We start from the raw sequence: 25,394 nt of genomic DNA, 5'->3' as shown, positions 1-25,394 counted from the left end.
TGATTAGCATGACCTCCTCTGTAAGCCTCTAGTATATAATAGGGCAGGGGGATTAAAACTATCTCTTAAAACGCGCCACAGGGCGTGTTTGCACAAGTCACCTCAGGCCCCGTCCCCTCACTTCCCCACTGTGTAAACACGTCCTGTGGCCGTTTTAAGTTGGGAGATTAAGTCCCCTTGAATCCTGAGGGTCCCTAGGGTCCAACTAGACCACTAGGTACCTCCAGTAAGCGCCACAGAGCTGCGTTGCAGAGAGATGTAAAAAGGGGCACGGCCTAGACCACCTCTCTGTAACGCAGCGCAGTGGCGCTTACTGGAAGCACCTGGTGGGCTAGTTGGCCCCCAGGGTACCTCAGGATTGAATGGGAATTATTTCCCCAACTTAAAACGTGCCACAGGGCTTGTTTGCACACGTTAACTCAGGCCCCGTCCCCTCCCTTCACCACTGTGTAAACACGCCCTGTGGCCGTTTTTAGTTGGGAGATTAAGTTCATTTGAATCCTGAGTGTCCCTAGGGTCCAACTAGCCCACTAGGTACCTCCAGTAAGCGCCACAGAGCTGCATTGCAGAGAGGTGTAAAAAGAGGCACGGCCTGGACCACCTTTCTGTAACGCAGCTCAGTGGCGCTTACTGGAAGCACCTGGTGGGCTAGTTAGCCTCCAGGGGCCCTCAGGATTGAAGGGGAATTATTTCCCCAACTTAAAACGCGCCATAGGGCGTGTTTGCACACGTCACCTCAGGCCCCGTCCCCTCCCTTCCCCACTGTGTAAACACGCCCTGTGGCCGTTTTTTAAGTTGGGAGATTAAGTCCCCTTGAATCCTGAGGATCCCTAGGGGCAAAATAGCCCACTAGGTACGTCCAGTAAGCGCCATTGCAGAGAGGTGTAAAAAGGGGCACGGCCTGCACCACCTATCTGCAACGCAGAGCAGTGGCGCTTACTGGAAGCTCCTGGTGGGCTAGTTGGCCCCCAGGGTCCCTCAGGATTGAAAGGGAATTATTTCCCCAACTTAAAACGTGCCACAGGGCGTGCCTCAGGCCCCGTCCCCTCCCTTCACTACTGTGTAAACGCGCCCTGTGGCCGTTCTAAGTTGAGAGATTAAGTCCCCTTGAATCCTAAGGGTCCCTAGGGTCAAACTAGCCCACTAGGTACCTCCAGTAAGCGCCACAGAGCTGCATTGCATAGAGGTGTAAAAAGGGGCATGGCCTCAGAACACCTGTCTGCAACGCAGCTCCCTGGCGCATACTGGAGATACCTGTTGGGCTATTTGGCCCTCAGGGACCCTCAGTGTTGAAGGGGAATTAATTCCCCAACTTACAACTGGCCAGGGGGTGCGTTTGCAGAGTGCTGCTAGGAGGGGACGTGGCCTCCGGCGCGATGCCAGTCTTTTATTTATGTTATTTTTTTAAGAAGGAGGGCTGTGTTGCCCCCCTTCTTTTTCTAATTTACTGGCCCTGGGGACCCCATCCCCCAGGGCCTGCACCCTAATTTTTTTGTTAAAAAAAAAATAAATTGGCCCTCCCAAGGCCTTAATCGGCCCCCTCCTCAGGCCACTTATGGCCCCGGGGACCCCATCCCCCGGGGCCGGCCTTTGTTTTTTATTATTTTAAAAATATATATATTTATAGAAACACTTAGGATATGCTGGACAAACCGTATGTACCTATCACCATGACGATTTACGTGATAATCATTAAAAGGCAACTATGCATAGAATGAATCCACATCGAATGTATTTACACCGCTAGTGAAGCTCTGACGTGTCTGACGCCCTACCGTGCCTAATCCCGGCGCCCCCACCGGTGGGTACTCTCCAAGTAGACACCCTTGTCGTTTATTTATACAAACATGGGTAGATATTGACGGGCACATTTAATATACACGCACACCAAGCCATTCAAAGGGGATTCAACAAACATTCAACCAAACTATGCAAGAAACCCCCCTTACGGTTAATAAAACACACATCCACCGCCGGATGTGTAATACTTTTTATTTTACTCTCTGGAAAGGAGACGAACCTCACTTGAGAGTCACAGCGTGCTCCTGGCTGAGCCCAATGCTGTGTTACACCCACCAGTGCCCGCCGAGTGCCTCACACCTCTGTGTTGTATTCCACCAGCTAGTGCGTATGCTATGACACTCTCTAGCCCATGTGCACTGTAACATCACCCCGTGAATATGTCGTGCCACACTTTCCTTCGCACGGGTTATATTGCCCCATCTAACGTGCCTTCCTCGATGCCTATGTTATAACGCACAGCGCTATGCCATACATATTACAATCTGGGATCCATATCGTTGTCACACTGCATATGCAACGTTACACTCCCCAGCACATATTTTATATTACAACTTTAGAGACTAGTTAGGTTACACAACACTGCCCTGTGCATATTACACTCCAAGGCGCATATCGCATAGCACGAGCTAGTGCCTGTGCTATCTCGCGCTCTCCAATGAATCTATCATTGCGCACAATGTATTGCATATTATATTTCACGCCCCGGTTCATCTTATATCACACTTTTTGGTGCATAGTTTATACCATATACTATATCTAGTTTTCATTTTCAATCGTGCTCTCAGGACTATGTTCTATATAACACTGCGTCCACCTACCCTTTTCACGGACATTACATTTTGCGATGGGGGGTGGAGGGTCAGGGGGTGTTTCTGCCAAGTGAGCCCGGAGTCACAGTCACAAACGTCCTCTTCTTCCTGAATAAAAGTGAGATTATGCTGCATACTTGTTCATATTTTAAGTAGTTCGCAGAGACACACATTTTAAAAACAATAAAGTTCCTAATACCCACCTTCTCTGAACAGTTAGCTTGCTGTCCCATCCACCTCCTCCCTATCCTCTGTTGTCTGAATCCATGGACTAGCCTCCTCCCTCCTGCCATGCATGGTCTGATGTGCTGCCACTGCCCTCCATTTAGCATGATGTACCAGTCCACTCCTCCTGCCCTCCATTGCCCAATTATATGGCCCATCATTGACCTCCTGCTTAGTCTCTGTGCTTAGCTTGCTGCCCCTATTCTCCTTCCCCCTGCCCTCCGATGTCTTTGTGCATGCCCCTGCTCCATCCTTTTTGCCCACCATGTGTCATGGACCTGCCACTCCTATCTACTCTGAGTGTTCTGTTGAGCTGCCACTTCCCTCCCACCTGCCTAGCATTGTCAGATGACTGTAACCTGTCCCTGCCACCTCCACCCTGCCTGTCCACATGCCATGCCCCTATCCCCTTCCTCCTGTCCTTCATGGTCCATTTTACTGCCACACCCTTCTGCCCTCCCTGGTCTGTTGTGCTGCAACTGCTCCTCCTGCCTGCCCCGTGCGGTCTGTTGTGAGGCCCCTTCCCCTGAACTCTCTTGTCTGTGCCCGGGTCCTGACCCTCCCTTCTATCCTCCATGGTCCTTTGTGCATGCCCCTGCACCCTCCTTCTTGCCCATCATAGCCATTGTGCTGCCACTAACCCTCCTGCTTGCCATGCATGGTCTTCTGTGCTGCCATGGCCCCTCCCACCTTCCCTGTGTGGTCAGCTTGCTGCCCCTGACCCCCTCCCACCTTCCCTCCATGGTCTGTGTGTATTACATCATAGTCTCATTGTTGCTCTCCATGGTGTGTCTTGTTTCTAATGCCCATCCTGCCTGACCTCCATGGTCATCTTGCTGCTCCTGCCCTGCCCCTTGCCCCCAGCCCTCTGTTTCCATGTGCAGACCCCTATTCCCTCCCTCCTGGCTTGCCTGTTCCATTGTAATGCCTCTGATCCGTCCCTCCTGCCCTTTATGGTCTGTTATACTGCAGCTTTCTCTCCTGTCTGTCCATTATGGTCAGCTAACTACCCTTGCCTCTTTCCCCTCTGTTCTCTGTTGTCCATGTGCATGGTCCTGTCCCCTCCCTATTGCTTTCCATGGATTGTTGTGCTGCACTCCCTGATGCCTGCCCTGTAGGGTCAGTTTGGTGCACCTCTCCATGTCCCTCCTGTCGTCCGTTATCCGAGTCCATGTCCCTACCCCAATTCCTCCTGCCTACCATGATCCAATGTACCATACTTGCAAACATTTTGAACTTGGTAAGAGGGAGATTTTGAAAAAACACTGGGGTATTGATTTTCCCCTTTGAGTTACATTAAAAAAGAGGAGATTGTAGACAGGAGACAGATCAAGTAAAGAACATTTGAGCTTAAAAACATTGGACGGGGAGGAGCCAAGATGGCGGACGGACAGGACGTCTGAGCTCCCGGCTCCGCAGCCCGTCTGCTGTTTACATGACATCCTGATCTTTAATCCTGCCTACGGCGCGAGCAAATGTAACCACGAATGCGCTGACACTTTCCGCATTCCTCCGATGTCCCCGCCGGCTTTTTTGGTCGAGGATTCATAGAGTTTGCCGACTTTGGACTTTGCCCACGCACTCTGGCCCGACCACCGCCACCGGACACCGCTTATCACGTACGGTGAGACGACCTGGGGCCGGACCGGCGCCTGGGGAAATGTGACCGGATGTGGAGTGGGCGGCTTGGCGGAGCCTTCTTCGCGACGGAGAGAATTCCTGTATGATTGGGTCCGGGCCGGCGAACCTTCCTTTGTCCTGCTACCAGCGGTCAGAGCGGTATCCGTTTCAGAGCGCCCACCACCCGCATTGCTATACAGCCGAGGGCTCTCACATCGTGTGAGCCCCGTATAGCGAGCAGTAACTCCTCTTGCCTTAAATGCTATTCCTCCGTCCTATGGAGTCACCCTCACCCCTCCGATGTGGGCTGACTGCAAAAATGGTGGCAGTGCCGGTCTACCTCGCCGGAAAGACGGAAGCCTCCATATCTTTGACGCAAGCTGCCCTGCCTACTGTCGAGCTGGAGGGTGTCCCGGTGGCGCCTTTGCATACTGCCGACATGCTGAAGCGGGGAGCAGACCTGACCTATGGTGATATCCTTCTAGCCCTGGAAGACTTGAGGGCGACATGGTGGCAAAACACTCGAGAACTGGAGCGGAAGATCGATGTCGCTATGCCATCCAGGGAACTACTGCGGTTGTCTGACCCCCCAATGCCTCTCATTCCCTTCGAGGCGGATACAATGTGGCGACAGGGGGATACTGTGGAACGTCCTCTCCCTGGCTACAGTGTCGAGTGTTCTTTTAATGACAAAGTTGCAGATACGAAGCTCCCTTCCACTTTACAAGCTGAGACTCTGCCTCTGCAAGTGTTGCCACGGCTTCCTCAACATCGCCGGAGTGTGTGCCGTTCTGTGGGGAAAACTGTGTTGGTCACTATCGATGTGGTGATGGTCTATGATTGGGAACTCTCGCTTCCTCTTCCTCTGCGTCTTCTATGCCGGGAGCGGCCATCTTGCTCCTTTGTTCTGCCTGAGGTACACTCCCAGCGGTGGCCATGCTTGGTGGGGTTTCAGCGTTCTGGCCAGGGCTGATGTTGCCTCCCTTGATGATCCTGCCTGACCGCCTGGCATGACCCGGACTAGAATATTTGTCTATGTATCTGATGTGCCGCATGTGTGTAATTTGCTATTGTTGATTGCGGGGGTGGATCTGTGGGGCCACTTAGGATCGGGCCAGGGCTGGGCGATTTCCTTTAGTTTGCTGTACGTATTGGCGGGCGGGGACTAGGATGGGACTGCTAATTATCTGATTTATTCGCACATTTGGAATGGAGTCTCCCCACCTGCTGCTTTGCTTGCTACTTCAGTTGTGCTGATGATATTCAGGGTGGGGGATGCTTATGGGGCTGTGGTGACCGGGAGTATGTAAAATTTCCTCCTCCTGCCTTCTCTGGGAGTCAGAGACCGGGATGTTCTTTCCCACTCTCCAGACTCTCTTTCCTACATGGGGTTCATTTGGGGCGACAGGCATGCCTATTGGGGGGGGGTGGGCCGTGGCCTTCTGCTGGTATGCAGGGTGGGGGGATGGGATGTGTTCTATGTCTTTTCTTTGTCTCTATGGCCCTCTTTCTCTTTCTTTCTCTCTTCTTCTTCGGTTTCTTTCTCTTTTATGTTTCTTTGTTTCTTCGGGGTCGGGGTTCAGTGTTAGTAGGGAGTTTATTGTGTTCTATCATTCTGTGGTATAGCGTTTGCTCTTAGTTCCTGGACGGTGGCCACCTGTTTCCTTACAAATGCCTTCCTATATAACGCCTCCTTCTGGGTGCTCCGTGAACGGTGATGTCTCTCCTGGTCAGTGATCAGCTTCGACTCTTTTCGTAGTTTACTACATTGTACTCGACAAAATCATAAAATTAAACCTTTTCTTATCCTGACATTACTGTTCTATGTTCTACAATGTCATAGCGGCCGGCCCCGAGGGGTTGTAGGCAGACGCTGTGTATTGTGCATTTACCGAAATAAAGGTTTTAAAAAAAAAAAAAAAAAAAACATTGGACGTTTCCTGGCTGAAACGGGTCTGTTGGCATGTATGGTTGTACTACCACTGCCTCTTCCTTCTGCCCACAATGGTCTATTATATTGCCACAGCCTCTCTTGCCAGTCCTGTATTGTTGGTTTGTTGCCCCTGCCCCCCTTTCCACTGCCCTCCATAGTCTGTTGTGCTGCCACTGCCCTTCCTGACTCCCCAGTGTGGTCAAATTGTTGCCTCTGCACTCTCCTACCTGCCTTCAATTTTCAGAGTCCGTGCCCCTGGCCTCTGCCTCTCAACAGTATCCCAATGAACAACTAGATTGCTAACATTCTATATTTATTACAAAAGTGTGGAACGCCTGACGTCATCTTGATGTAATCAAAACTGTAATACCTAGAATATTTCCTTTAGAAATTACATATATGAGAGGGTCTTATTTGCATAAAAATTATGGTTAGTGCTCTAAAAAACTATAATGAGGACATATTTTCTGAGTTTTCAAATAGCGACAAAGAACTTTTAAATTATTCGTAATCTTTATGTTTTTTTATCCAGTTGACCACTTGATTAAATGTTGCACCTAGGGGAGAGGATGTGGTGTTACTTCCAGAGCTGCAGACTCTGCAAATGGGGAACCAGGTTGGAGTTTCTGCTTCAGCTCAACATTCTGTGATTCTGATCAAATCACTTAATCTCCCCATGTCTACAACCCAAATTTATTTGATCTTGTGTGATGTAACCAATGCTCATGTAAAGCACTCCAATACCTGACAAGTCTGCACTATATAAAACTGCAAATACACAAAAAATAAGTGTTTTGCACACTTCTGTCATTGGGCTACATGTGGGCTACATCTGGGTGATATCTGTGCTGCATTTGGGCTCTTTTGTCTCTGGTGGCGATCTTGGGAGATTTATTTGTTATGAAGTTTCCTAATTTCCTCATTTACTGCAGTCTCCTCAGTAGGAAATACTTTCAGTTTTTTACTTTGATTCCATCAAGAAGGTATTCAGATATGTCACACATTTTCCATAAATTCTGAATGTTAGCACTCCAGTTGCTCATTAGATCACTGTAGTAAAGCTACTGCTCACCACGGAAGTCTGCTGCTGGTATTAAAAGTGTATGTTTCAGTCTGCATGTCAGAATTTTTTTATAAAATAGAAGAGAATTTGAGAAGTCAAAATGTGCCCTAATTTTTCTTTCTGCAGAACTATTCATAATTTCTATGGGAAAATGAACCCCCTCATTTTGTTCCATTGTAAATTAAATGTTTTAAGTGTTACCACTTTATTCCAATCAAGATGGCTTCAGGTGTGCCATACTTTTGTCATAAGTAAGACTGTTAGCGCTCTAGTTGTTCGTTAGAACACTCTGGGACATTCTGTCATTGGGCTACATCTGGGTGATATTTGGGCTACATTTGGGCTCTTTTGTCTCTGGTGGCCATCTTGGGAGGTTTATTTGTTATGAAGTTTCCGAATTTCCTCATTTACTGCAGTCTCCTCAGTAGGAAATACTTTCAGTTTTTTAGTTTGGTTCCATCAAGAAGGCATTCAGATGTGTCACACATTTGCCATAAATTCTGAATGTTAGCACTCTAATTGCTCATTAGATAACTGTAGTTAAGCTACTGCTCACCAGGGAAGTCTGCTGCTGGTATTCAAAGTGCATGTTTCAGTCTGCATGTCAGAATATTTTTATGAAATAGAAGAGAATTTGAGAAGTCAAAATGTGCCCTAATTTTTCTTTCTGCAGCACTAATCATAATTTCTATGGGAAAATGAACCCCCTCATTTTGTTCCATTGTAAATTAAATGTTTTAAGTGTTACCACTTTATTCCAATCAAGATGGCTTCAGGTGTGCCATACTTTTCTCATAAGTAAGACTGTTAGCGCTCTAGTTGTTCGTTAGAACACTCTGGGACATTCTGTCATTGGGCTATACTTGGGCTACATCTCGGTGATATTTGGGCTACATTTGGGCTCTTTTGTCTCTGGTGGCCATTTTGGGAGACTTATTTGTTATGATGTTTCCTAATTTCCTCATTTACTACAGTCTCCTCAGTAGGAAAAACTTTCAGTTTTTTACTTTGATTCCATCAAGAAGGCATTCAGATGTGTCACACATGTGCCATAAATTCAGAATGTTAGCACTCTAGTTGCTTATTAGATCACTGTAGTAAAGCTACTGCTCACCAGGGAAGTCTGCTGCTGGTATTCAAAGTGCATGTTTCAGTCTGCATGTCAGAATATTTTTATGAAATAGAAGAGGATTTGAGAAGTCAAAATGTGCCCTAATTTTTCTTTCTGCAGCACTAATCATACTTTCTATGGCAAAATGAACCCCCTCATTTTGTTCCTTTTTAAATTAAATGTTTTAAGAGTTACCAATTTATTCCAAGCAAGATGGCTTCAGGTGTGCCATACTTTTGTGATAAGTAGGACTGTTAGCACTCTAGTTGTTCTTTAGAACACTCTGGGAAGCTGCAGTAGAACACAAGGGAATCAACTGACAGTCTCTGCCCTTGTTGGATGTACATATTTACTGAGACTGTCAGACTTCATTCTCCCATGACTGAGAAAGTTAATGTGAATTTACAGAAAATATGCTCTCAGTTTAGCTTATAGATCACCTTCCAAACCTCTGTGGGAAAAGCATGATAAAATAGTTTTCAGGGTACAAGCGGAGCGGAGCGCCCCACCTATTTTGAAAATTTCGCGAGGATTCGTCAATCGGCGCCAAAGTTATTCCAAATAGAATGTTGCGGATTTCCTATGGAAACACGGTCCTAACTAGAACAATCTACTGGCGACCGCCAGTAGATAATATATATGCATATATAATACACCTTGGCATAGATATATATCAAAAATATTTAAACTTTACAGAAACATTCACTGGATGATGTCATCAGTGATGTCACTGACCATGTCATGAGTGATGTAATATGTGACGTCATCAGCTCAACTAACTATAACGGGTGAATTTCTCTGGTTTTATATGAGTCAAATGTCCAAGTAACTATAACGTCCCTGAAACCTATAGTTTTTTCATTGAATTTCTAAGGTTTTTTAAATGCTAATTTCTAACTATAACGTCCCTGAAACCTATGTTTTTTCAGTGAATTTCTAAGGTTTTTTAAATGCTAATTTCTAACTATAACGTCCCTGAAACCTATGGTTTTTTCAGTGAATTTCAAAGGTTTTTTAAATATCGAACTACTATTGTGCTATTTGTCATTAGTACTGTTTTTTCTAACTTTTCAACTACATAAAATAAACTGCAAAACTGCTATGTAATGTGATATATTTCACAAATTACAGTGAGTTTTTAAATAATACAAAATAATTTAACATTCAGAAATCAATTTTTCTCCCTTTTTCAGCTTCTACTTAACTTCACTATTCACAGTGATGTCAGTGTAGTTTCCTCATAAACAGCAGGGAAAAAAAACCAATCAACTAGATTGTTAAAAAAAAACAAATTCCTAATTCTCGCAAATATAACACAAAATCAACACAAATAACACATCTAATTCTATTTCTAATCTTCAAATCTTACCTTTACTTTGTAGTTTCTGTGCACATTTTCCCAATACGCCAAATAATGTATCAAAAACTTCACTTTGAAATCATCCAGTATGAATTCCTAAAGTATCTTTACACCTTACCACTAGGCCGAATGATGTAGCTAAAATCTTTGTTTCAGAAATATCAAGTATGAGTTGGGTAATTGATAAGGCAATCTCGGTTTCATTTCCAAGTGTGTATCGTTGCAGTGACTCCAACCATTATTACACTTTGAATAAACTGTATAATGTCCACTTGTGGTAGTACTTCCAGCATGGAAAACAATAGCAACTGTTGCAAAAGTTCTTCCAGAAATAGATACTTGACTAGCAACAATGATTTTGGTTTCCACTTTTCTCCCATTTGGTCTAGAGCGTAGCAGCATTATAATCAAATATTTTCCATATCTTTGTAGGCATAATGTAGATAGCATTGTTGATTTACAACGAGAACAGATCATCTCGTGATCAGCTTCTTTTACAAATTTGGAAAATGGTACAGATTTGCAGTCAGGTATTGTTAAATATAGAAATCGTTCTCTGTCAACTATAGTGCTTGAAGTTAACGAACACTGTTCACATTTATGTTCCCATTTGTAACGTCCAAATAAACTCTCAATCTGAATTCCTTCATCTTCTAGTACTCCAAGCATAACCATCAGAAGTTCTTGTGCATCTTGTTGTATATTAGCACTGAACGTTAAAGATCCAGTACATGTATCCAACAATTGGCGAATACCAGAAGCAGAATGGATCTTACTTCTATCAGTTCTCAATTCTTGAAATAAAGTATAAAGTGCCGAACATAATCTTTTTTCCTGACTTTCCATAATTTCACCATAAACATCTTCAAGATAAAATATAACGTTTAGAATAACATTACCATAGCAGTTGACACCAGAAGCATTTTCTAATTGGTATCCGACAACTTCATCACTTGTTTATATTTTCTGCTTCTTTACATCTTTTCTTTTCTCTTGATTTTGTTTCTGCTTTTCAACCATAGTTGATTCTTCAACATGTTTGCGTTTTGAACACACAACACATTTCTCATAAATAGGATATTCACTTAAACTTGGAGCATAAAGCCTTCTCAAACGATTATATTCTCTTACACAATTAACATCAGCACTAACCTTGTTCTCATCAAAATCAATTAAATACAAACCAGACAATGTTCTAACTCGAGATAATGCAACATATAGCATTTCCTCTTTAAACACAGTTCTTCCTACATTTACCAAAGCATTAAACACACTTAAACCTTGAGTTTTATGAATAGTTATTGCATATGCTAAACAGAAGGGAAACTGTTTTCTACGAACATACAAGTCTTTTAAAAGCAAAAAACGTGCAGCAGAACGTGCAATCTGTCTTACCTCTGTAATCTGATCAAATTTAACTTTCAAGAATTCAATTCCATTTCTATTTTGATATTTCACAAAATCAACAACTTTCCCCATTGCTCCATTCACTAAACCTTCTTCTACATTCAGATTACGCCTCAAAATTACCAGGCAGATTAAACATACATCAAAAAAAAATTCTACGCGAGCAGTTTTTGATACAGACTTTTCCAAAGAATCCAATGTAGTCTGTAGTTTTTTCTGAAAGAAGAATTGTTATTCCTTGATGCTTGATTTTATTAATAGCTTCAATGTGAACTATTTCTTGATTTTCCAATTTCATAAACTCTCGATTAAATGTAACACTCTTCCACTGTCGGCATTAAGCAAACTATAGACTTTTTTTCTTCCATTTTCTTGTACATTACATCTGCTGGTTTGTTTTCATTTGTAAACAAGTTCTTTAGTAGACGACTTTGAAAAGCTTGTTTACCATGTTTGCTTAGAACACCAATTCTTACATCTTTTAGAATATTTGCATAATCTTCATCTCTTGCTTGTCACATATTCTGAGTGAGTTCTTTATATTAAAAATGTAACCACAGATTCACATTTCCAATACTTCCCATAGATTTCTTAGTGTCTTCATGTAGAAGAGATTTGAACACTGGTTCTCCTTTTACAGGGGTTAGTTGCAGCAGATCTCCAAATACAATTAAATGTTTTCCTCCAAAGAGAACGTCGTAATCTGTTTTTAATACCTGTTGCATTCTTAAGTGTACAAAAGCAAGCATTACGTTTGAGACCATGCTCACCTCATCAATAATTAAAAGTTTCATTTTCTTCAACACTCTTGACACTTCATAAGAAGCTTCTCCAGACAACATCTGATATTCTAATTTATTATCATGCTCAACTGGTAACATCAGTAATCTATGCAAAGTAACTCCTTTAACATTGTGTGCAGCTAATCCAGTTGGAGCTGTTACCACACAACATAAATGTGAACCAGTAGTTTTTTTAAGATAACTGGTCAAAACTTTAATTAAAAATCTTTTACCTGTCCCAGCTTGACCACTGATGTACATCAGAAGAGGTTTAAAAGATGAACACACACATTCTTTTTTTTCATGCAACAAACCATGTTCTATCTGTTCTCTCACTTGTACATATATTTCTTTTTGTGCAACATTTACTTGTTATTCTAAGTTTTCCAATGTAATATTCTCCTCGTGTGCTTGTTGCATTGCAATTTCGAATTCATGCTTAGCAATCGCTGCTTCATTTTCCAGTATTGGTTGTCCAAGAGGATCTTGACTACATGGACCACTAGTTTGACTATCTTGAGAACTTACATTCGCTATTTCAGCTGTAATAGTCTTTTCCTGATCAACTTCATCATTCAACATTTTTAAATATGTAGGGAAAGTTGTACATGCACTGCTATCTTTACATGCATTAAAAGAATCTTCGAAGCAGTCAAGTCTCCAAGTAATTCACTTTCACTACGCCATGGTTTAAAGAGTTGGAGAAGTGCTAAATAGTCAAATTCTCGCTTATCTGGAGTTTCACCAATTGAGTTTCTTGTGGTTTATACGATTACCCTTTGCATGTTTTACTAAACAACCATGACATCCAACTACTGCATATTTTCCTTCTTTTAAATTCTGTTTAACATTTCTTTTGAAGCTGTAATGTTGTTCGGATAGTATGTGTCCAACATATTAGTTTTAAGAATGTCTGTACTGTCTGGTTCATTTGCTGCTAATTCTTCAATTTCTTCAAATGATTTTAACACTCTATTTAATTTGCAGGCAAGAACTAAACTTACCCAAATAATTCCTCGTGACTTTGAATATAAACTTGAAGAGCACAAGCGGTCTGAACATTCATAGGATCCAATTTCTCGGTGGGAAAGCATTTTCAAAGTAAAGCTGTACAATTTTTTGCTAAGGCTTTTCTCTTGTGGCAGAGGATCGTCGATCGGGTCAATGCTGTTGCGCCCATCAGAAGGACCAGGCATGAATGCCAAGCCAGGTGGTACGATCTGCGGAGGGCAGTCAAACGCAAAATGAATGAAGAACATGCCCAGAGTAACATCACTGGAGGTGGGCTGCCCCGCAGACCGGTACATTACCATCCCTGGGAGGAGAAGGTGATGGCCACGCTTCCGCCGGTGGGAGTACACGGACTTGAAGGAGTTCGAGAGCCTGGTGAGTACACAAACAACTTACGTAACATGGGGGGAATGGCATCCACACCCCAACTACAACTAATGCACGAAACTACCCCAAAGCCCTCACCGGACACAACCACACTCAAAAACCACGCACATGTCACTAACGTGTCCATGCCCCATTCACAAAGCAAGGCCATGCCAAGTCACATGCTACATGAAACACAAACCCAAGACTGGATGTCCGCGATGCTGGGAGGGTGGGACGCACAAAACACATTGTGCAACTCAGGAGCAGACACCAATGCCCTCAGCCCATATGGCTTAGGGACATACCCATGCACCATGCCCAATGCACAGAGACTGGCCAAGTACTGACAAGGTAGCTGACACTTGGCCCTGCTGTAGACAGCACAAGGCCCTCCTGTGACCACTGTACACTCAAACACCAACTCCACAAGCTCACATACCTAGCACAGGAACTCACACTCACTGTCATGCCAGCATGCACCATGAGGGGACAGACACATCACCTGGGAGACCCAATGCCAGATCACACTACACCCAACAGCATGCCCGGTCACCCCCCCCTCCCACCCCTTACCCAAGCACCCCCCCCCGAGGCAGGTAACGGATGTATCCACTCCCACAATGGACATGTGACACAACAAGACCAAACCATAGCCAAATAAGCATCCTAGCTTAAATTAGACAGGTCAAACACTCAGGAGAACATATCAATCTGTCCCCCGCAACATACCCATCCACAAGTGTACATTGAGAGGAATGCTAGGCACATCCAACTACCTGGAGGAGCTGTGGCAAGTTGAATATGAATGAAACATGGATGTCGCATGAAACACAATTAACATTGTCTCTCTCTCACACACAGGGCAATGTCATAGATCTCCCCCCAACACTGGGGGGGAACAATCACAGGCCCAGGTGCGGCGTGAAGATGATCCCACCGACAGCGACGACTCTCACCACTCCGTGGATGACCCCAACCAACCTGGCCCCTCTGGTGCCCAAGCCCCTGCAGCACCTGCGTCAGGTACATCTGTGCCAACCACCACCCCCATTCCTGCCACATCCCAGGAAACACCCAGGAGCCCTGCTCGCACTGAACAACAGAGCCTGTCTGACCAGGAGGGACAAGCTTCTCCGGGCACCCAGGAGGAGGCAGATGACCCCGCAAATGCCATGCCTCAGGGGTCTGTAGACCCGATGTGCCCACAACGGCAGGCCCGGCTCGTGTGGGCAGGGGTGGTGGGAGTGGAGGCAGGCGGAGGCGAGAACCTGACCAGCCAGCTGAGGGAACCGGTATGTCACACATACGCCACATCCTGGACACATACCGGCGTGACACCAGGGGCATCAGCCAGGTAGTGGCGACCCTCACAGATATCAAGGGGACCCTCGACGAGATGAAGAACCTGCAGGCCGAGCAACATGCCAGTCAACAACAACACCAAGGACGGATGGAGGCAAGACTGGCTGAGCTCCTGGCGGTGCAAACGGACATGAGCCGTTCACTACGTCGGATCACCGACAACATGGCCAACCCTCCCTGTGCCACCAGGCGAAGACCACCACCAGCCACAGGGAGGGAGGAGGAGGAGGATTCGTCCGACGGAGCATCACAAGCATCGTCAAGGCCTGCATCTGAGGGTCCCGCGAGGAAGGTGGGTCGTCCACGGAAAAGACCGTGAGAGTAAGCGGACCATCCACATCTCCCAGGTCACCTGGCCTGGCACCTGGCCCTCTGGCGCAACAGCAGCACCTCATTCAATGACATTCTCTGCCACATGGACTTGCTGGTCACAGTCTGACCAATGATGACCAACACTGTGGTCTGGACTCTGATGACTTCCAATGCAAAGGATCCCATCTCCCCCTGTGAACTTTGGATTCTAGGCACCCGGCGAGCACCTCATTTTATCTACCAAAACACGTACCCCATCGCAAATAAAAGTTAAGTCATGAGATGTTGCAGTGATTTTGCATTAGTACACAACATCTGTGTGTGTAAATGTCAAACTATGCCTGAGTGTTGAACTAACTCCACCCACCCATACCCTGGGATCTGAGTCTGGCACAGGACACACATGGGTCACAATGTATCATTCAATACCGACATGGAGCATTATACTCACCTGTGATGGGCTCAACTTGCTGAGGGGGGGCTTGCTATACTGCGCAGACTGACCTATTTGGAAGAGTATCATTAAGGTGCAGAGACATGGCTCATGTGGAGTTTCCCGGGGAGGGAGTCCCAGGTATGTTTGGCCAGGTGGGAGAACTATGTCCTGCATGCTGGAGCAAGGTGGATGTGAAGAATGGTGGCCAGGGCAAGGTTGGATGCACGGAGATGGCCCAATGGGGTCTTGGATGACAGTGGTACAAGGTTGGTTCGGGGTGGGGGTCGTGGCCTGCCTCCTGAGTGTGGGTGTGGAGTGTGAAGGTCATCCTGCAGCAGACAGTGATCCATTGCAGCTATCTCTGCTGGACGGTGATGTGGCTGGTGCGCCGGATGTTGAAGCTGAGCTGTGCAGATGCACCCTGGATGTGGGCAAGTTTCCTGGGAGTTTGAATGTACTTGCTCCGTAGAGGACAGGGCAGTATTTGACACGGATGTTGTCGTGGACCTGGGGGATGGTATGTCTTGCCTTGGAGTGGATCTATCTGTGGTTCATGTGCATAATGCAGAGGGTGTTTCAGCCTGAGGTACAGATGCTGGTGATTAGCATGGCAAATGTGAGCGAGCAATCCATGATGCACACCAGCTTGTGTGCATGGCCACTGGGTGCTTGTGCAGGGCTCTTGCGGGTGGGACACAAGCAGCTGACCCAGCTGTAAGGGGAGAATCCTCAGGTGATGACCTCAGTCCTGTACAAGTCCAGCCTCAGGTGGCTGATGTTCAGCCATTCACCAATGGATCTCATGCATTATTGAATATGAGAACTGGCAATGTCTGTGTCTTTGGTGAGGGTGAGGAGCACCTGGCTGTCAATGGCACACGAGATGATGATGAGGTGCTGTGCGCATGTGATGGTGTAGAGAGGGATACTGGACACATTGTAGAGTGACACGCTGGGAGTTGATACCTGTGCCATGTGCCAGACAACAACACCATACCACATGCAGAGGCGTTTAATCCCACTCCCATGGCCTTGCTGGGGTACAGAGCCGGTGGGGAGTAGGAGGGACATGACCTGGTTGGAGTGACAGGGCCTGAAATGCGTTGCAGCGCTGTGTAGGCAGTTGGAGTTGCACACTCATCATGCAAAGGTGTTGTGTGTGTGCTTAGTGTATGGCTGAGTGCAGGTGGTAGATTGTGTGGATGGACATTGCTTGGAGGGTGGCTGCAACATCATCCTGTAGTGTGATGTGGGTCATGCAAGGACATGAGGGTCGTGCAATGTGCACGTTGCATGTGCAGACGGTCCAGCCTTTGTCACCGCGTGGCCGCAACTGTGTCACAGACAAGCTGATGACACCCAAATGAATGGGTGGAGGGAGGAAGGGAGGAGCATCTTAGAGGCGTGTGTGTCGCCAAATCCGTAAACTCTGTGTGCCCTTGCTGCAGGGGCTTCAGCAGCAGGTGGCATGTCCTTGAAACCATGCCACAAGTTGCACACTAAGACAAGGATGTCGGAAAGGACAACTGCAACAGGTGTATGTAAAGGAAGGAGTGTCCGGTTCACCATGGCACACCCAGAGACAACGGATGCACAATCACCAAAAATGACTGACACGGGATCAGGAATCAGAAGGCCGAGCTGCGCACAGGAAACACACCCTCAGCAGGTGTTGACTGCCCGTTGTGGGGACAAAGATGCCAAAATACATACACAGCTATGGACTTCATGCACAATAGAGAATCAAATCCATGAAGAACAGCATGCATGTTGCTAATCTACACATGGACTCATATGCACAATCTCTAACAACTATGACAGAGATGCCGCATGCACAGTGGCAAGAGACCTGCGTTGACAGAGATGAGGCACCTTGGATGGGGAGGAACACCTTTATTACTCAGGCTCACACCTAGGCAAATACATCAATATGAACAGATGCACAGGTCATGTGGATTGACATGTGGGACCTACACTGGCCCCCCCTTTGCACCACAGATGCAGTAAATCCATTGCACTGCCACACAAGTGACAGGGGTGAGCCAAACAACCCCTGCTGCACACGGATAGGCTGCAATTCCCCATTGAGCCTCTAATGGGGATGTCCCACACTATGTCCACCCGTAGCCTCCCGTATGTTTCAGAGGGAAGTTTCACACACATTGATGCCTTCCTCAAAATCCGCAATCCCATTGAAGATGACTGTCATGTAGGGTGACTATCAATTCATGGGAGTCATGCTACATGTCAGGTGCCCCATGGTGAGTCGACATGTATGCATAGTAACAAAACATGCAAAGGTACAGTGCCCACACATTCGAAACAACTACCACACCCAAAATGCCTTGCTGCCATCCTACCCAAAGGATACTTCTCACCATGTCCGTGCATGTAACGCTGATTCAGCACATGTTGCACTACTCATGAGGAATAGCAGGAGCCCAACGATGCCACGAGCAGACAGCATGCGCAAATACCTGGGGATGACAGACACACAAGAAGTCACCGAAAAGATAGTCAACCACATGCATGGTCATTGACTGTACAGGAATAAGGTTGTCACCATGCTAGTTGAACATTGAGTGTCTCAGCTAAAATGTGTGGAATGACATCATCACTCGAGTGACACATCAGAACACACCTCTAAGACACTTAGCATACAGTCAGCTGTACACACACATTGCAACACATGCCACACAAGGCTCAAAGCGTGCACACTCAGACCCAGGGACTCACCATCATGAGAAGAAGTTGCGTATGAGCTGACTCCGGATGTCCTCCTCCTCCTCCTCATCACTTGCCTTGTGACCAAGCCCTTCATCCTCCACGGGTGGATGTTCCTGCTCATCCGGATCCAGGATGAGTGGCACAGCTTTCTCCACTGCCATGTTGTGCAGCATGCAGCACACGAGGAAGATTTTGCAGACCTTCACCGGTGCATATGGGAGGGATCGCCTGTCTTGTGGAGGCACCGGAATCGGCTCTTCAGGAGGCCAAACGTCCTCTCAATCACTCGCCTGGTCTGCCCATGGGCGTTGTTGTAATGGTGATCTGCAGCTGTTCTGGGGTTGCGGAGAGGCGTCATCAGCCATGGCATGTTGGGATAGCCAGAGTCCCCTACATGGAAAAAACATGCAAATAAGTGGGTCAGGAGATGCCGTAAGATACAAAGATACCACTAAATACAGGACAAACAGAGTATACACACCAACAAGACAAGCTCGTTCGTTGTGCAGCCGCAGCATCATTTCTGGCACCCTGCTACGCCTCATGATGTAGGCATCGTGTGCTGACCCTGGAAAACGTGCACAGACATGGGAAATCAGCATGTTAGGTAGACACACCACAAGGGCATTAATGGAATGATAATGTTTTCGGTTTCGATAGGCTACCTCCTGTGCCTGTGGTGGTACTAAAGCCACATGTGTCCCATCAATAGACCCAATTACATGGGGCATCCCTCCCAGGGCATAAAACTCACCCTTGACACCTGTCAACTGCTCACGAGTTGGGAAATGGATGAATTCATCCAGGTGAACCAACATGGCTTCTAAAACATCATGCAGGACACGGCTGAACATGGTCTGGGACATGCCACCAACATCAGCTATGGTGAATTGAAACGTACCGGTGGCAAACAAATGTAGGGCTGCCATCACCTTCATCTTGGGGGTCAGCGCAGTAGGATACCTGTGTCGCGGTTGGAGGTGTGGTTCCAGCTTTGCGGTCAAGTTCTCAATCAACTGTTGTGAGAAGCGGTAGCGTCGTATGCAGTCACGTTCCCTCAGGGCACCCAAGTCTGGCATTGGTCGGGGGAGAGGCGGTGCCCTGCAGGAATTTGGAAGGGATTACGAAGAGTGAGTACATTACAACACTAATGTCAATGAACTGAGCACATGTTCAACAGCTAATACACATATGCTACATACAGAGTCTGGTCTGTGCAATACATCCTGGACACGTATGCCAGCCAGGTGATACTCCTACCAAGAGCCAGCTACAAACATGGATTGTCAAGTTCCACATGACATGCCATGAAACTAGCTGTGGCCCAGTATAAGGGAACAGCCAGACACATTACAGGAGTGACATACATCCACATATGTGCATTTGAAGGATGTTATCTCATACAGACAGCTGGCGGCAAGCTAGACGCACAGGTCACATGTCATTGAAAAAGGACAGACCATACACCTTGCCATGAAGGGGTCCATGTCAAAACCGATCACACAGACATTGAGACAACGCAGATATGTCCTCAGGTGGCAAGTCCATGTTCGATGCATACAGACAGACGTTACGTGTGATTCCACATGTGGCCTGGTGTGCGTCATTGTGTGCCATGGCCATCTATACACAGACACATGTTGGATGCAGCTACAGCAGATGCAGTTGACGGAACACCAACAGCAAGCTCATGGGAACACATGACACACACATGACATAGTCACATCGTGGCACGCTGGTAGTTAGATGTCAGGTGTCATTATCCGTGTACCTGGCATGAGTGGACAGTTGCGGGTGTTGGTGACTGTGCCATGCCAGTGATGCAGTGCCTGACAAGTTTGTACTACATGCACACATGTAAAAGGTGTGAAGGGGAAGTGTGCCACATAGTGCCCCATCACACATGACATGTGTACACAGGGCACCACACATATATTGGCATAACACATGAGGAGACATGTGCCACATCACTGCCTGACACACCTAGGCCCTAAACATGAAGGACTGAACTGACAATGACTTGATGTCCAGCCTTGTGCTAGTATGACACCTCCATTCCTTTCCTGTGCGCCTCCTATCACCAGTGTAAGCTGTGAAACGCACCGTACACACGCTCTGAGGGCGTGTGTACGGTCGTATCCCTATGGTAGTGTCGGCGTAGGCGTACGCCATAGTGATACGAGCCGTACATGCGTGTGTAGGGGTCGTATCCCTATGGTAGTGTCGGCGTAGGCGTACGCCATAGTGATACGAGCCGTACACGCGTGTGTAGTGGTCGTATCCCTATGGCGTACGCCTACGGCGACAATACCATAGGGATACGAACCCTACACACGCGTGTATGGCCCGTATCACTATGGCGTACGCCTACGGCGACAATACCATAGGGATACGACCCCTACACATGCGTGTAGGCCCGTATCACTATGGCGTATGCCTACGGCGACAATCCCATAGGGATACGACCCCTATAAACGCGTGTACGGCTCGTATCACTATGGCGTACGCCTACGCCGACACTACCATAGGGATACGACCCCTACACACGCGTGTACGGCTCGTATCACTATGGCGTACGCCTACGCCGACACTACCATAGGGATACGACCCCTACACACGCGTGTACGGCCCGTATCACTATGGCGTATGCCTACGGCGACAATACCATAGGGATACGAACCCTACACACGTGTGTATGGCCCGTATCACTAGAGTAGTGGTGCCCTAGGGGTACGTGTGAAACGCACCGTACCTGTGTGGGGATTTGAAATTTACAATGGGGACACATAAGGGACAAGTATTAGGGCCTAAATGCATGCTGGTTGTCATGGATACCCAGTTTCAAGTTCACATTTTTCCATCATGTGGCCTGGAAAAAGCAGTTGGCCACATTATACATCGTTGCAAAGTGGTTGTTGACTTCACATGATGCTGCAAATTTAAAAAAATGCTACTGCTGTCACTGGTGTATGTTTAAAGGGATTGGAGGAAACGTAGGATGCAAATGAGTCTGACCAATCACTCTGTACTCCTGAAAATGAAATAGCCGAGCAAGGCAGATATAAGTCAGCCAGAACCCATGAGAGGGCACTTGCCTGCACAACCTTTCATTTAACACCACTGCTGCTGTCTTGGCTTCCTCTGGCACCATGTCGCGGGCTGTGGAGAGGGCCCAGCCTTTCACCCAGGCTGAGAATGATGCTTTGCTGGACGTCATCCTCCCACAGTTCCCCAGCCTGTATGGTAGACCAGGGGAGCAGGTGAGTGCTGACTCCCCTACCTTTGGCTGTGCCCCTTCTTTTTGTGACTGACACTTCTGGCATTGTGTCCAGGTGTGACAGACATGCAATGTTGTGTAGAGTGGGTCCCAGGGGGGGGGAATGGCTTATGTCTGTCATGCAGAGTATGATGTGGTTCATGTGTGCACTCCTCACTTGCATTGTGCTTACTGTAACATTCACTGCATGCAGCATGGCACATTCAGCATGGCTAATCCTCTAAGCCATTCGTGTTCTATAGTCCTGAGGTGATTCAGTGTTCCCCCTGGTGTGACAGGTGACTGTAACCACAGATGTGTGTAAGTTGAGTGGAGCTGTGGTGAGAGTGGTGAGAGTGTCCAAATTATGTGTTCGCCCCCTGGACATTGATGTGTGTGAATGTTCCTTGTCATGTGAGTGAGTGTCTATGTGGAGTATTGCACCACAGCTGCATGGAGGAGGCCACAGCTCTACCCATCTGATGTGAGAAGTAAGCCGTGCTGTGTGTCTGACTTGCTGGGCTAGCCCCACGCCTGTGACACCCCCCAGGCAAGTGGCACATGTGCAGAGTGAGGTTTGTATCCGCTGCTGCCACTGGCAGGTGAATGATCTGTGCCTGTGTGTGTCTGTGTAGTCTGCTGATGTTGGGTCAGTGGCCTGGGGCATGTGACTGCTTGGAGGTGCTGTCCATCATCCTTGTGTTGCTTGTGATGTACAGTGTGTGCCATGATCAGGGAGTGTGTCGTACCCCTCATGCCACCTATGTACTTTCAATGCCATGTAGTGCATTGGGGCTTACACAGAGGCGAATGTCCCTATGACAAAGGTGCTATTAGTTAGCAGCATACTATGCCCTGTTCAAGAAATCAAAGTTGTTCTAATGTGTGTCTCTGTGACATGGAGTAGGTGTAGTGATCTATTCTCACTTTGTCATCCTCACAGGTAACCGCCTACGAGAAGGGGAGGATTTGGAAGCGGGCCGTCAGGGCCGTGATCTCTGTGGAGGGTCGCAGTCGGCGCCTGGCCCAGGTGAGGAAACGGTGGCAGGACCTCCGGTGCTGGACCAGGAGGGTCGCCCGGGTCACCTTGGGGGACTCACCACCACGGAAACACGGCGGGCGCCGGCGCCTGACCCACCAAATGAGGCGTGTCCTGGCGGTGGTCTTCCCTGACATGGATAGGCGGTTACAGGAGAAGCAGCAGCAGGAAGGGGGTAGGTACATGTGTGTTTGTTGTGTGTCACCAGCTGTTGGAAGTGCTCAGTCGCATGGATACACTGCCAGGGTTTACATGTGCAGTGCATATCCTGTTCCCCCAAGTCAACCACTTCTGTTCTTCCTCCCTTCCCCTCCTTGACAAGTGTTCCCTGGTCTGTGTGTAATAACTATTGCACATGGTCATCTATGCTGGCAGTTAATACAAGTGCACATTGCTTTCTACATCATGTGGGGGTGGGGTCTGAGACATGTGTTGTTACCTTCCCTGTGCCCTGTCCTGTTCAGTCATTTGGGGGTCCATATTTGTTGGCACTGATGCTGAGTCTCAACATAGGAGTGTGAGGTTTCAAATGAACAGACTTGTAGCCTGCATGACCGATGTTGTGGCCTCAGACATGATGTGCATGAGTGGGAGATATGCATAGTGCCGGGACGGTAGCCCATGTTACAGTCAGATCATTCCAGGACCAGGGAGCAGTGTGCCCACTACAGTTCCCTAAGACACCCTTGCCTCGGAATCATGTGTGTCATCCAACACTGTGCCCATTCTCTATGTGTTCAGCATATTTTGGCCTCTGTGTCATTGTTCCCTGGCATCATTTGTATTTATCTAAAGTGTGCTACATGTGGCCATTGTACAGGCTGACCCCATTTTGCTTGTGCATCCTCACACTGGGCAGTGCCTGTGTGTTTATGTACAACTATCTGTTGATGGTTGTTTGTCACAAATATGTGTTGGCACCCTCACGAGGTGATGTGGAGTACATTTAGGAATTCTTGATGCACATTTTAGTAAACCCAGATTAAGAGGTGTAACTTCTGGATCTGTCTCAATCACATTGTCTCAGGTATGGGGTGTTTGTGCGGGCAAGGCCTACATGTCCAAACCTTATGTCTCCTTGCCAGGTCTGACCTGTGTGTGATGATTGTCTGGACAGACACTCAACGTGCAGTGACCCAGGCATGTTGTGCAGGGTGTCATGTTTGTGCTTCGCAGCATGTGTCAAATGTTAAAAGACAGGTTTCCTGCTCATCCATTTTTGGCACCGGTGTGTGCTCACGATGCTATGTACTTTGGTGTGTGTGTGCTGACATCTGTGTGGACATTCTTGGTTGCCATCAGGGTGTCTCCTCAGTGCAGGTGCTCCTTATTCCAACACAATTTCAGGGCCATTAGCTAATGCATTGTCCTGTGTCTGGACATGTGTGCCAATCCACATGACAGGAAGTGTGTCAGATGTGTTGCCAACTGTGTCATCATGTTACAGATGCTCATGTGACAGGTGGCATGTATGAAGTTGTTATTCAAGAAGTCTTGTACCTTGGCACTCACTACACTTGTCAACATGTCCCAATAGTTTCTATGCTTCACTGTGATTTTTGTGAAGGACAATAATGTGCCTGCATGACAGATGTCTCCCAAGGATGTGCACATGAAACCACCTTTACACTTTTGTGGAACACGCTGGCACTATTAAAACATAGGCACAGTTCTGTCAATAATTAGTTTGGGAATTATGCATATCCATGTTCCCACGGTGTGTTAGCATTTGGGTTAGTCCTTGGTTGTTGCTGATGCCAACTTACCGGTGTCAAGTCACCCGGACCCCCGTGGTGCCATGTATATGTACTTCCTGATACCACATTTCTTATTAACATTTGCTTCTTGGCATTAGGCTGCCAGCTCATACAATGACTGTGTAAGTGTAGTTTTGTGTGCTCCTCCTTGTGTGACTTCTGATATTCATGCACATGTGTGTTCTGTTCCACAAGTGGAACATTCACACATTCCAAACATGTCAATTGTGTAAAGTTTTGTGATTCCCAATGGATCAGAAGGTATTTATTTGGTTTTACAGAAGTACTCACAGGTCTATGAGTGTGGGGACCCCTTCAGCATTGGCATCTGCTATTTGGCATTGGGTGCACCAATATTGTTTCGTTCACAGTGACCAAGAGGCGGCATGCCTTCATAGTCTGCCTGTGCTCCACTGTTCACAGATACTAGCTTCTCTGTATAATTGGATATCCATTATTGGCTGTTGTGTCCTGATTTTCATTATTTACAGTGGCATGGTGGGTGAACCAACTGGGGAGTGCAGGGCTTACATATGTGCGGAGTATTCTATATGTTCCTCATGATGCATTTCCTGATATGCACTGTGACCTATTTTGTTTGGACTCATGTGTCAGATGTACAGAGGTGACTGATTATATCCTGTCTCTTCACCTTGCCCACACCATCATCGGGGGACACCGAGGGAGGCACCTGCACGGACGTGGAGGAGGGATCCAGCACCAGTGCCATCACTCCTGCAGAGTCGGCAGCATCAAGTGGCACGGAGGCCGAGGGGAGTGCGGCGGAGGACCTGTGTAGTACAAACACCGAGGCTGACGGGTCTGAGGCTGAACTCCCTGAGGGGGCGGAGGCTGCTCCAACAGCTGGCAGCAGCACTACACCTGTCACCGCCCCCTCCATTCCCATCACCGCCCTCCCAGTTGCTCAGGTCCCTTCTGTCCGTGTAGGGCAACAACGTGTCTCCTTCGTGTCAGGCACCGCACCCCCTGCCCCTGTCTCCCCTGCTGCCCT

Source organism: Triturus cristatus, chromosome 7 (assembly GCF_964204655.1).
Source record: "Triturus cristatus chromosome 7, aTriCri1.1, whole genome shotgun sequence".
In the NCBI taxonomy this organism is placed as follows: domain Eukaryota; kingdom Metazoa; phylum Chordata; class Amphibia; order Caudata; family Salamandridae; genus Triturus; species Triturus cristatus.
The sequence above is the reverse complement of the archived record's forward strand: the minus strand, read 5'-3'. Positions refer to the sequence as shown.